Here is a 12,623-nt window from a genome sequence, read left to right as displayed (position 1 = left end):
AGCTGTGTGCACGGGGTTAAGGCTACGCGCGCCGGGGTGGGCCTCACCACGGCAGGCTGCACCGCCGGGTAGCCGAGCCATCGGGGGCCGCGCCCCTAGGGCTGCTGTAAGACCTCAAGAATCCTAATGTTAGAATCTAGCAAAACTTCCTAAAGAATTTGAATTTGAAATACCTTCTAGCAATAATTGTCTTGCTTAAAATTTACTTCTCCCAAAATGAATGTGTTGTCTAATAAAAGATAAAATAAGAGGAACCTAAATTAATTAAGTCCTTTATCAATATATTTATTTGATTTAAATTCTTCGTTAACATAGGGCATTCACTAGGAATCACCTACTCTTGAAAATACTATTTTACTTTGTATGTATGTATGGCATAAAAATTCACTCACATACACACATGCTAATATAGGAACAATAAATATATAAATAAATAAAATAGTACAATATTATTGCATTACATTCTGGTGTTTTCACTGAACATTTATCTCAAATTATAAACTTAGATTTGAATTCAACTTGGATTTGAGACTAAAAGGAGGAAAGCATGAAATAGAAAAGGAATAAGAAAAAAATAGAATCGTTGTGGACCAAAACCTGACCTCGGCTCGACCCACCCAAGTCGCGCGGCCCGTTATCTCCCCCCCCCCCCCCGAGAAAATTGGAATTCTGCCATTATCAAATCTAGGATTCGCTCGAATGCCATTATGAGAACGTGCTTCGTTAATACGCCATTCTCAAACACTAGCTTACAGACAAAATGCCATTTAGGGGGTTATTTGACAAAATATCAATTGATCGGACTGTTTTACCCCTAAACCAAAACTGTTGCAACGCTCCACCACGGCGAGCTCCACCGCCGTCAGGGCCTCCGCGAGGGGGACGTCGTGCTCCTCGCTCTACCGAACTCCATCGCCTTCCCCGTCGCCTTCCTCGCTGTCCTCGCCGCCGAGTCCATCGCCACCACCATGAGCCCGTCCAGCGCCCCGCCGAGATCGCCGCTAGGGTTCGGGACACCAGCCCCGCCCTCGTGTTCGCCACGCCCGACAACGTCGAGAAGCTATCGCCGTTGCGCGTCCCGGTCGTCCTCGTCCCCGACGCCTTCCACCTCACGGACGACGGCGCCCCCGAGTTCGCGCCCTTCCCCGAGTTGCTGCTGCTTGATTCCGAGCCACTGCCGGGCCCTTCGGTACGCCAGGACGACGCGGCCGCCATCCTCTACTCGTCGGGGACGGGCGGCCAGAGCAAGGGCGTCGTGCTCACGCACCGCAACCTCATCGCCACGGTCAAGCTCTTTGTGCGCTTCGAGGCCTCGCAGTACGCCGCACCTGCTTGTGACAATGTCTACCTGGCGGCGCTGCCCATGTTCCACGTCTACGGACTCTCGCTCTTCGCCGTGGGACTTCTCTCGCTCGGTTCCATGGTGGTCGTCATGAAGAGGTTCAAAGCAGGCGAAGCCGTTAAGGCCATTCACAGATTCAAAGTCACGCACTTCCCGATCGTTCCGCCCATCATGGCGGCGCTGGTGCACACCACCAAGCCAGCAGCAATGCCGTTGGAATGCTTGGTGCAAGTGTCAACCGGTGCAGCGCCGTCCAGCCTGCGGCTCATCGACGATTTCGTCAAGGCTTTCCCTCACGTCGATCTCATTCAGGTTCCTGCCTACCCCACTTACAGTCACGTCATTCGTTCTTCCCTACCTTGCCCAAGTTAGTTATGCTTATGCTTGATGTGGACGACTCTGCTATGCCACTACAGTACCTTGCCCAAGTGTGTGTATTCCACATTGGTATTACATGCTCGTGAGTGCAGGTGTCGGAATCAGTGGTACAACGTACAAGGTGCCCATATGGGGTGTTTGAGGAGCCGTGGGGAGCCGACCAACGCCATGGTGGAGCTCGCCGTGGGCTCGCCGTCCAGAGAGCAGAGAGGAGGAGACAAAGAACGAGCGAGAGGAGACAGAATAAGAAAAGGAGGATGCAGAGATGAGACAGAGAACGAGCCGCACAAAACAAAATTGATTGCAACAGTTTTGGTTTAGGGGTAAAACAGTCCGATCAATTTATATTTTGTCAAACAACCCCCTAAATGGCATTTTGTCTGTAAGCCAGTGTTTGAGAATGGCATATTAACGAAGCGTGTTCTTATAATGGTATTCGAGCGAATCCTAAGTTTGATAATGGCAGAATTCCAATTTTCTCCCCCCCCCTCGCTTTCTCCTTGTTTGTGGAAATCCATGGAGTCGCTCACAGTGCCCCCTGCTCAGCCTCACACTTCCATCATGCGCGCGCTGCTACTCCAATGACGTCCGGGCCCCGCCATGTAGGTTCTTCTCCCTGGTTGACTGCGAACGCCGTAACAAACCAAGCGGATACGCTGGCGAAGATCAAGGATTATGTTGGCCGAACTCGCATACCTATGCCTATAAAATTCAAGCTACCGCACTCTGTTCACCCCAACCTAGCCCGCAAGTCTCAGAGCAAATCAAGCGCTAACAGAGAGAGATCGGTGTGAGGGAATCTACCGCCGCCATCGAACCTATGGGGGTTGGCGCAGGGACCTCGTCGAGCTTCTCGTGTGTGCGCTAGGGCAGGAGGGGAGCGTCCGCTTCATCAATTGGTGGGGTGTGGTCCCAGAGCCATCACAATTGCTCGCTGGATCGAGGAAATCCCCACCGTACCGCCATCCTTTGTCACCAGGGCGCTGCGTGGCGCAATTACTGGTAAGAAATCCCTAATTTGGCTCACCTATGTCTCTGCTACGTATTGCACACCTCGGACTGGAGTTTAGAACTGGGAAGCGATGAATGTTGTGGCCCGGCCATGGTCTCTACCGTGCGGACACCACCGCCGCCTCTGGCCATCGGGGGTTGTGGACTGGGTCCTGGTCATCGGATCCAAGCGAACGGTGGAGATTAGAATGACGCGTACCCCTTCGGCCAGGATTGATCCGGGTCATTAGATCTTGAGGGTGTGGTCCTGATTTCAGTGAGCATGTCGTTTCGATGGTTCGCTTTTGACCGTCAGATCTGGATCTGGTGGCCTCTGTTCCATACCGGTTCTGGGATGACCCTTTTTAATCAGGGCCGTCGATTTTGTGATCGCGCGACAGAAAACCTCCATACCCCTTCGACCCCATCAAAATGTAGAAGAGCCCCTGTCCTCTCTTCGTATCAACCCGCAGTCCATCCCTATATTAGGATCGTTACATAACAGTCCAAACATTTGTAAAAGTAACCCTACGCTTCTGGAAAATTGTGGTCGTGGCCCAAAGGTTAATAAAATGGGTAAAATTAATAAAGGAAATGATTTTTAGTATAAAAATAATTTCAGAACTTATTTAGTTTATAAGTAATTCATTTTAGCTCCTTTTTTATCCATTCCCGTTGCATTAAATTCATATTAATATTGTTTATCATATGGTAACTTTATTTTGTTATGAAACCTAAATTAAAATTATGTACTTAATTTCTTTTGTACCCCACTCCTAAATCTTTAGAAAATCATAACTCTTTAACCGTAACTTCGAATTTACGAGATTCTTGAAGAGCAAGTTGGTACCTGGAATCTCGAGTCTCAGGCAAGTTTTGCCCTTAATCACTTTTCTTTACCCAATAATGTTCCTGTTAATCACTGTGACATGCTCAGGTTAATCTGATGGGACCTAATAGGTTTCCCTATACTTGTTTACCCCACACCTTGTTTACCACTGAACTTTTGGGTAGTTTTGCTATTGCTCTACCTGGTTTTGGTATTAATATTACATTATGATCATGTTCCATTTATACTGTTGTTTTAATTATGGTTCATGACAAGATCATTATGTTAATTGGAACATGGAGCTTAACTTGAGATATCTGTGATACCATAAGGGTGGAATGGGACGCCCTTAGCTGACTAATTAGGAAAGCTAGTGGAGGACTACCTTACCCGAAAGGGGCAAGGGCGGTAGAGGAGCTGCATATAGGCAGGTTCTCAGGTCGATCATGCTGCGACGGCTTTTCGGACGAAGGATTCCTATATTGCCCTTCTCAGAAACCGTAGCGGGTTTTCTGAAGCTAGTGGAACTTTATAAAGGCCTCATAGTGGATCCCTAGCCATTCACCTCGGAAGTGTCTAAGAGTCTAGCTAACCCTGGTTAGACGGGATACACGACTTGTGGGTAAAGGGTGTAACCTCTGCCGAGTGTAAAACTGGTATATTAGTCGTGCTCGCGGTCATGAGCAGCTCACGACTCTCGCATGATTAATTTATGGACTAAACTTAATTTGTCATATGCATTGCATTGTAGGTGTTGTTATTAATTTGATCTCTTACTTATTTGGGTCGGTATCTACTTATACTTAGTAACTGTTACTAAAATTTTAACCAACTTTAAAAGCAATGCTCAGCTTCAACCATCTCCGTTGGTAAGCCTTACACTTTACATGAGCTCCCACCTTTGTTGAGTTCATGCACATTATTCACCACAACTTGTTGAGCGATGAACGTATGTGAGTTCACCCTTGCTATGCTCACATCCCCCAGGTCAAGAACAGATACCACAGGATGAGGCGCATGAAGGATGTTGTGATGAGTTCGTGAGTGGTCTAGGCCATCGTCTCCTAGTCAACTATGGTTGCTAGATCATTGTCTTTGTATGACGTAATTATTTATATATTTTGTACATAACTCCATTATATATTAATGATGTGACATTCGTTTCTGTACCATGAGTCATCATATGTGTGAGACTTGATCCTAGCACACTTGGTGAATATTTTGCGCCCGGGTTTTGGACCCCTAGAACCCGGGTGTGACAGAAAGGGTATCAGAGGAATATTGACTGTAGGACGTAACCTAGATAGAACTGGATAAACCTTACCTACTTACCTTTGCTACTCTGATTCTTTCTAAACTTCTCTTAATCTTTTCTCATCTATTGCTGCTTTACTCTGATTATTCTTACCTTTTCACTTCTAAAGACAAAAGTGGATTTCACACTTTGAAATCATGTACCTAAAGTGACCTCTATGAATAAGAGACCTACTCTTAGGAACAAAAACAAAACTATTTTTGTAAGTATGTATATGCTTGACTGTTTGTTCTTATTATAACTGCTTGATTTAGTTCTTTGATTGAGTGTGATGAGTTGTGGAGTAATGTCAACAATTGCATCTGCATATACACCTAGGCATAAAAAATGTTTATAAAATAACTAGACAAACTATATTATCTCCCATTAAAATATATCTAGTATCACATATCTATCTTATCTTAGTAGATTCTATCTTATCCTTGGAGATTCATCTTATAAGCATAGTCAACCCGACATAGGCACAAAACAACAGAATCAAGCTCTGCCTAAGATCCTCCAGTTTATGATCAACTACTAGGCTATCTATTCTGCCTACTAAATTATTCCCCTTGCAAAACTATCTTACCATATATTTCTAACCCAGATGGTCAATACCAGGAAGGGAAGCGGTATCGATCTACCTGCTAACAGCCGCCTCAGGTGGATTGTTAACCAACCATAACCAGAGATGAATCCTCCTTCACCGGCTAGAACAGATCTCGTTGCTGTCGCTCAGATGTAGCTGCTGCAACAATTAGCAAACACCATGACGGAAATGCAAGAGCAAATGCGTCAAGAACGATAGGAGATGTGCCAGGAGCGGCAGGAAATATGATAGGAAATGAGGCAAGAACGCCAAGAAATGCGCCAAGAACGGCAGGAACGGTAGCAACTACCACCTCCACCACCACCAGCTCCACCCAAGGATAAGCACTGGGAGTTTATGAGTCACAAGCCACCGACATTCTCTAACTCCTTGGACCCACTACAAGCCGATGATTGGTTAAAGTCCGTGGACAACATGCTCAACGTAGCTCAGTGCTCCGACCGGGAGAAAGTACTCTATGCATCAGGTCACCTTACTGGCCCCACTGCGGATTGGTGGGATGCATATTGCGCTGCTCACGCTGCTGCCAATACCATCACCTGGGCAGAATTCCCCACTCAATTCAGGAATTACCATATTTTTGCTGGCCTTATGAAGATTAAAAAAAGGAGTTCCAATCCCTCAAACATGGAGGGATGTCAGTAAGCGAATACAGGGACAAGTTCATCAAGTTATCCCGATATGCTTCTGGTGAAGTCGATGATGATGAGAAAAGGCAGGAGCTATTTCTGGAAGGTTTGATCCGGCCACTACAATACCAGCTGATATCACACACATTCCCATCCTTCTAGAGACTACTAGACAAAGCTATTGCTCTGGAAAACAAGAGGGTTGAACTTGGAGAGAAGAGAAGGACCACTAACCAGGGACAAGCTGGAAGTAGTTCCCATCCCCGTTATGCTACTCCTCAAAGTACACCTGCTTGTGGCAGTTCTGGGCAACAAACTCAGTAGACGCAAGCTACTCCTCAAGCAAGCACTCCAGCTGGACGTGTTGCTCCTAATACTTCTGCAAACAGGTCATGCTTCAAGTGTGGACAGACTGGACACTATGCCAACTATTGTCCCAATAGGGCTGCTTATACTACTCCGGCTCCGATGAAGCAGGGTCAAGCCTCGGTAGGCAAGAGTAACTGCTAATAAAGTTTGGGTCGGTATCTATTTATACTTAGTAACTACTAATAAAATTTTGATCAACTTTAAAAGAAATGCTCAGCTTCAACCATCTCCTTTGGTAAGCCTTACACTTCACATGAGCTCCCACCTTTGGTGAGTTCATGCACATTATTCCCCACAACTTGTTGAGCGATGAATGTATATGAGCTCACCCTTGTTCTGCTCATATTCCCCCTAGGTCAAGAATAGGTACCACAAGATGAGGCGCATGAAGGATGTTGTGATGAGTTTGTGAGTGGTCTAGGTCGTCATCTCCTAGTCAACTATGGTTGCTGGATCGTTGTCTTCGTATGATGTAATTATTTATCTATTTTGTACAGAACTTTGTTATATATTAATGATGTGACATTCGTTTCTGTACCATGAGTCATCATATGTGTGAGACTTGATCCTAGCACACTTGGTGATTATTTCGTGCCCGGGTTTTGGACCCCTAGAACCTGGGTGTGACAACTGCGCGCCGAGCAGGGGCTCACTGGGGAGGGCCGCGTGCGCAGGGAGAGGGGGAGAAGAGGGAGAGGAGAGAGAGGAGAGGGGAAGCTCACCTCAAGGCTCGACGGACGGCAGCAACCACTCACCGAGATCCAACCTAGGGTAAGGGGAGAGGTGGAAGAGGGGGTGAAGGAGGTTACTGTGCGGAAAAGAGAGATTGAGGGGGGCATATAGGGGAGGGGCCTGGGCGCGCGCGCCTAGGCTAGGGTGGGTCATGCCACGGGCTAGGCTGGGCCGCGGGCCGGGCCGACTACCCTCTAGTCACTCTCTCCTCTACTTCTAATTGAGATTAATCCGTGAATGGAAAACCGAAACTAGATGAACGCACGACTAGGCACAACATTAGACAAAATAAATATGCTTCGGTATGAAGCAACAACAATATCGACTTAGGTTTTGTTTACACGCGATACAAACACTAGTCTCTATATTGCTTTGAAAATGGGAGGAAGGAGAGAAACGGGAAGATAAAAGAAATTAACGTCTGAATTCAGTGAATATTGGAGACGAAAATTTATACGCCCGAATTCAGGGCGTTATAGTCACTCCGGCGTACTCAACCAGTCAAAGAAGTCTTCCCTACACAGACGGCTGAGGATGCCATTGGGGTTGCAGTCGTGACCCCCTGCATTCTCCACAACCTTCCAATACCTGTCCAAGTGATAAATAAAAAGTATAAGTTTATATTATGAATTTGAACACATATTTTGAACAAGCAGGGAGAACATAAAGTTACATGCCTCTCTCCATCCGGCCGAATCAGCGGCCGCTCGTCTCGAAGTATGGGACGCTGAGTGAGACTCGCGGGACCTTGCAGGTAGATGTTCCTCTAACCTGAGGCGCTAGAACCTAAGCCATCCTGCTAAGCGTCATCATCGTCCTCCTGCGCTGCATTGAAAGTCGCATAGAGGCGAAACCTATAAACCCTGAACCCTGTAAATTATAGACTTTGAACACGAACTTCACCCGGGGTTAGGATTAGAAACAAATTATAATGAATATGGAGTGCGGAAGAGAGTTGCTATTGCTATGAGTTGCTCAATCAATACAGATAACTTTGGGAGCTAACTCAAAAGATTGTGAGCAAGAGAACTTAGAGACAGGGAGAGAAAGAATCAAATTGTAGAGTAATGATCAATCACAAATGAACACGATGATTTGTTTCTCGAGGTTCGGTTCCAATGAACCTACTCCCCGTTGAGGAGGCCACGAAGGCCGGGTCTTTTCAACCATTTCCCTCTCTCAATCGATCACTCAGACCGATTGAGTGCTTCTTCTTAATATCAAGGATCACAAAGACCTGCAAGGATCACCACACATTTAGGTGTCTCTTGCTAGCTTTACAAGCCACTAGAGAGTTTAGAAGGAGATGAAGAAAGAACGATTAAAAGCCAAGCAATAAGAGCAACAAGAAAAGACACAAAATCACACTCTCTCAAGTCACTAATCACTAATGATCACTAGTCACAATTATGGAACTTGGAGAGATTTGGAAGCTTGAATGTGTCTTTGGTTGAAGTGAATGCTCTTGTATTGAATGAGAGGCTTGGGTATCTTGAATGGAGGTGGTTGGTGTGGCGGATCCTCCCAAATTATATGACCCACATGTACATGTCCTTGTCTCAAAGACCTCAAACAGTTATACATGTGTGCCCGATAACTTAACAGGATCTGTCCGAGTGTCCTAGGGGACCTCGGATAAACCACTTACCACCAAGATCACAAGATTAAGTAAACACAAATCACATACCAAAGTTTTTGCAGAGGAATTTTTATTACAAAGCTTTCAAATTACAATAAGTTTACATTATCGGAGTGATTACAAATGTGATTAAAATATTATACTTTGAAATGTTATAAAATATTTGTAAGTTCGGATTACATGCTAGCATAATTGACAATCCTCAAAAAGAAGGTAAAGATTACTTATATAGGGAGGCCGAGCCCACCGACACTTAGCACCATCAACAGCAGCACAAATCTATTACCTGCAGCAACATGAGTTCGAAAACTCTGAGTACGAAGTGTACTTTCGCAAGTCTTACCCGACTAAAGAAAAAGACTCCAAGGATATGTTGGCTTTTAGGAATCAAGGTAAGTCTAAGCAATAATCAAGTACTCATTTTGCAGAAAAACTTACTAATAGTAGATCCTTAAGCCATCTTTTAATTATCAATTTCAGTTCTTACCTGATTCTAGATTTTCCTGATCTAGAGCATTCACTTGTCCATCTAGCTTTCTTTTAGCCAATTCATGTTTCACTTATTAACTACGATGAGTGGTCAGTGAGTCGAGTCTCTATAACCGAGGAGCAACGACGATTCGAACCGATTATACCCAGCTAGGGATTCCTAACCACACGACATATGTAGCACTTAACCCTTGCATATGTCAATCGTACTCACAGATCCTCCACAACGTGAACCGGTCCGCGCTACCCGGGAGCACAGTACTCCTCCGTCCAGCCTCTAGCCAGGAGGGTACACGCTACTCCCACCATCTCCCACGCCCAGTGCGTGGTTGTCTTTTCACGTATGAAATAGTCGGGTTCAGACTTACCAGAGCATGTGGCTAGTTGCAAAGTCTCACCTCATCAAGCCTACATCGAATGGTCCTTAATCGACACAGGCGGAGCACTACACTGACTCATTTCACGATGCAAGCCACCCACCCGGTCTCATATTAATTATCTAACTCAAGTTCATTCACACATAACAATAACCAGTAATCAAAATAAATTTCAAAATCTTATCACTTTAAGCAGGGCTAAGCAGCACTAGTTTTTCATAAAATAGGTATCAAGGAATGATTATTCAAATTCTCAAGGATGGTAATGCATCAATTGTTTGATCACGCAACTCCTAGCACCTAATGCATCATATACAGTGATAAAACTTTTGTAAACAACAAGGAAAGTGGTGAATGCACCGGGGCTTATCTTTGCTGCCGAGAAGAGCAGAAGACTAAGAAAATAAAATGTCATAAGTCTTCAGGGTGATGACAAGTCTCTAGGAAATTGTTTCACCAAGCGATTGATCCACCAGTAACGTGATCTACACGTAAAGTAAAGATGTATGCTATGATCATGATGTGATGATGAAATGGACACAGATGCAATATAAGAATTTAAAGATAAACCCCCGAGCATAATATCCATACACAGAAAAGTTGCACTTCGCGCATAATATTCATACAATTCCCAAAATTCAAAGTATAAATTAGTTATTTTATTATTTCCATTGGTGATTTATTTCACAACAGTAAGATACTTCTAATTAAGCGAATAATTGACAACTGACGGAAAATGTATTTCTAATAACATAGATAATTGGCGACTAACGGAATACGCCTGAATTAAATCAAAATGTACTCCAAGAGAATCTAAGCCTACGCAATACCAACGTCAAGTGGAGATTCGCCAAATGGTGGTGAACCTAACTCAAGTCATTTTTTGGATATCTAGCGAGCGACGTACTGAAATTCACTTTTATTCACTATCTAATTCCTTCCGACCACTAATCGCACTACTGCGATTTATCTGCACAAGATATAGACCGATGGCGCAGACCACCAGTCGACCAATAACACATATGAAACAATTTTCTCGGACCACGCTTTCCTATAATAAAAACAAACAACCATCCTCACCGACGCAAGCATAAATCTACGATATTAAAATCATAGTCGCAAGAAGTGACGTACTGAGCGAACAGCTAGGGCGTCGAGACACATACAGCTACACCATCCACCAGACAACAACTACCGAACGATGTCATATATCAAACAAACTTTTGGCACCCACCATAATTTCAGACATTGAAGCACTTACTCAGGCTTTCAGCAAGCATCGCCAACATGGAGGAAACAAAGTGTGAGGAGTCCGACGTCGCGAGACAGCATGGATGACGACACGACGAACTGCATGAGGTGATGCCGAACAAAGATAAGAATTTCGATCGGCAATTTTAAACAAATAACGACAACGACGACGAACCGGCGAGGCAGGAAGTCGAAAGATGACTGGGAATTTTTAGGGAGCCAGCGAGCTGCTGTAGAGTGAGCAGTAGGCGTAGTATGCAACACCGGCGTTGGGCAGCTCCACGCGATGACGCATCAGAGCAAGGAAAAATGAGTCAAGTGGCTGCTTTTGAGCGCGACGAGGAGGATGCTGTCCGGCAAGTGCAGCTTGAAGCTGGGGCGGTGTCGAGCGCGATGGGGAGCGGGTGAGCAGGTGTAGGGCGCTGGGCGCTGGGCGCTAGTATATGTAGAGGTAGAGACGAGCGCGACTCACGACGACGGTGTCCAACGGCCTGAGTGCCGAGTGCTGGCGACCAGTAGCACGGAGGTCAGAGGGAGCCGATCGGTGGAGCAGTAGAATACGTACAGGAAGGTTGGGAGAATCAAGGTGAAGAATATCCTAGGGAGCCGAGTGCATAGGATAAGGAGGCGGTAAAGAAAATTCTAGAGCTAAGCGCTTGATAACAATGAATACTAGATGTCGGCTTGTGCGATGGAGGGAGAAAATAGAGATGGCTGGAGTTTGCGTGGAGCAGATAAGGCCATAAGGTGGCAGCGGATAGAGAAGGAAAAAATAATTTTCATGCATGTTTTTTATTAAACCATAATACAATATAATTATTTCTCACCGTTCAAAGTCTATTGCCTCTAATTACCCATAGAGCTCAATCCAACATGAGTTGACGTCTTTAAAATTTATTGGAGTTGACGTCTCCAAAATCTTTGAATTACCGGATCAGACTAAAATTTGAACCCTGTTTTAACCAAATTTACATCGATTAGAACTAATGTGATACGAGCCACAGAAACCTAATACTAATTCTTAAAATTTATTGTTACCCTATGTTGGTAATTATTTAGTGACTAGCCCCTTGCTACTCGACTAAATAACCTATTTCCTAACAAAATAAACTTTTTCTACCAAAAAATAAAATAAAGTTTTACCCAAATTTTATTTTACGTGAGAGCAGAAAATAAAATTACCAAATTTGATTCTTAAATAGGGCTTTTACCAAATCGACCCATACTTTCATCCCAACCAGGCATAAGCATAATAAGTTATACTATTTTAAGGTGAATGCAACAGGTATCAAATGCTTGGATGATCTCATGTGATAATGATGCTCAAGATGATGCCATGTTCCATTTTTTAGTGGCGCTTAACACCTAGGGTGTTACAGTTGGGGCTGTATTTATAACCACTAACCACTTCCTAGTCGTTGCTCCTTTTCTACCGACCGCAGACGGCCCGCGCCCCTAGTTCGGATGATCCGCCCCTGCACATCAACGGCTCAAATCGCAACGGTCAGCAGTAACGGCTATATCAACGGCTACAGTGCATTAAATGCGTCGTTAGATGTCAAGCAGAGCAATCACGGACGGTCCGGTCATGCACCCGGGACGGTCCGCGAGGACGCTAAAAATGTATTTTATCGAACACGTCACCTTCGAGTTTTTCTGGTTTTTCAACGACCAAACGGTCTGCGCCTGAGGCC

General features: G+C 44.9%; 2 long non-coding RNA genes across 3 annotated transcripts; one reads left to right on the top strand and one right to left on the bottom strand.

Moving 5' to 3' along the window:
• Positions 1–2,210: 2,210 nt before the first annotated feature.
• Positions 2,211–4,704, top strand: LOC109944858 (uncharacterized). The gene is made up of 2 exons (XR_002268128.3): positions 2,211–2,722; positions 4,527–4,704. It is a non-coding gene; the product is annotated as an uncharacterized lncRNA (long non-coding RNA).
• Positions 4,705–8,612: 3,908 nt separating this feature from the next.
• LOC109945301 (uncharacterized) lies at positions 8,613–11,603 on the bottom strand. Of its 2 annotated transcripts, none has more exons than XR_002268434.2 (3): positions 11,105–11,603; positions 10,940–11,028; positions 8,613–10,163 (listed from the first exon to the last, which is right to left on the bottom strand). It is a non-coding gene; the product is annotated as an uncharacterized lncRNA (long non-coding RNA). The 2 variants fall into 2 exon arrangements; XR_002268433.2 differs by having other exon boundaries at positions 8,613–9,098.
• Between the last annotated feature and the right edge of the window lie 1,020 nt (positions 11,604–12,623).

The sequence above is a fragment of the Zea mays genome, chromosome 3, assembly GCF_902167145.1.
Source record: "Zea mays cultivar B73 chromosome 3, Zm-B73-REFERENCE-NAM-5.0, whole genome shotgun sequence".
Lineage (NCBI taxonomy): Eukaryota > Viridiplantae > Streptophyta > Magnoliopsida > Poales > Poaceae > Zea > Zea mays.
This window is presented reverse-complemented; position numbering and strand designations above follow the sequence as displayed.